At 33.8% G+C, this 1,537-nt stretch overlaps 1 long non-coding RNA gene across 1 annotated transcript in view; it reads right to left on the reverse strand.

Moving 5' to 3' along the window:
• The window catches only part of LOC106876769 (uncharacterized), a 6,818-nt gene extending 5,930 nt beyond the window's left edge, over positions 1 to 888 (reverse strand). Inside the window, exon 1 of the long non-coding RNA XR_001410294.2 lies at positions 430 to 888. This is a non-coding gene — a long non-coding RNA (uncharacterized LOC106876769). The remainder of the gene's footprint in view (positions 1 to 429) is intronic.
• Positions 889 to 1,537: the final 649 nt, after the last annotated feature.

Raw genomic sequence — 1,537 nt, forward strand, 5'->3', positions numbered from 1 at the left:
CAGACTGGAGCCTGGTGTAGCCATCTGATTCACCAGTCTGCAGTCAAATCGTCCAACCCATGCTAGCATGGAAAGCGGGCGTTAAATGATGATGATGATGTATGTATTGTTATGTATTGCAAGAAATAGCTGGGTGGTTTTTCTCTAACATTTTATATGGTTCAACCTACTCAAGTTAATGTGTGAAAAACAAAATAGGAATTTTAAAAGAAGTTTTTATAAAACTAGTTTTTGAACATTGAATAGTAATGAGATGGGGGTCAACCAGAATAAAATAGTAATGAAAGGGGTCTGTAGATAAAAAAATGGCTGAGAACTCCTGAACCCTTCAAGGTTGTGCCACAGCATGTCTGCAGTTCAATGAACGAAACAAGCAAAAGAAAAAAGATAAAAAGAAGTAAATGGAGGAAATAAGGAACCACAACTTACTGGTTAATTAAAAATATAATTTCCACAAATGCAGCAACGACTCCGAATCAATGCAGCGTCAAGTTAAATGTTGTTGTTTTTTGTTTTTTTTATCCTTTATATTCTGATTTCAAATCTTGTTAGAGTCAGTTTGCTTGTTAGATCTTCCACTGGTTTGATAAACTAATTCAAATGAAGAGTGTGGAATCAATATGTATGTGCTACACGGCTACATCTAATCCACTCCTAACAAGTTTTGGGCTTGGATTTAAAGTGAGATATATTTGGTCAATAAAATTGTATGAGCACATATGTGTGTAATTTTAGTGTATTGGTGTGGCTTTAATTATGTGTATGCGTGTGTGTGTGTGTTGTGTGCGTGTGCATGTGTGTGTGTGTGATGTGAGTTTGTTATGTAGGCAATTATATATGAATATAAGCATGTGTATTCATTCACACATAGATATATGTATGTGTATGTGTAAGTAATTCACTTGAATATTAACTGAGAGCAGGAAGTTCTTTAAAGTGACAAACGGCTTTGAAAATTCACTTCAAAAACAATCCTTAGTATTCTTTTTTTTTTTTTTGTATAAGATTTACAAATCTTCCCATGGATGTTCCTGTACAATATCTGTTTGGTAATTTGTTTATTCAGAGATTGTCTGTTGCCACTAAAACAATGAAACTATGACAATGATGTTAGCCATAAAACAAGTTGATAAAATAAGTCAACTTCATCAACCCTCAGAGGTCAACTGGTACTTATTTTATCAACCCCAAAAGGAAGGAAGGCAAAGTTGACCTTGGTGCAATTTGAATTCAAAACATGAATATGAATGAAATGCTGTGAACCATTTTGTCTGCTGTGCTATCAATTCTGCCATCTTGCCACCCGATTGTTAATGTTAATATTAACATCATTCTTAAGATAATGTAAACAAACTCATATTCATGCATAACCTTTTTGGTAAGCAGAGCAGTTTCTACCAGGTCATAGTGAAGGTATACTCATCCAGTAATTCTATGGTTGTATGGAAGACAATATTTCTCAGGACATTCACAATAAGTCTATAAGATTTTTACCTCTTTTTTTAAGAACTTGATTGATGTATTTATTTTGGCTGCT

Source organism: Octopus bimaculoides, chromosome 12, assembly GCF_001194135.2.
Source record: "Octopus bimaculoides isolate UCB-OBI-ISO-001 chromosome 12, ASM119413v2, whole genome shotgun sequence".
Lineage (NCBI taxonomy): Eukaryota > Metazoa > Mollusca > Cephalopoda > Octopoda > Octopodidae > Octopus > Octopus bimaculoides.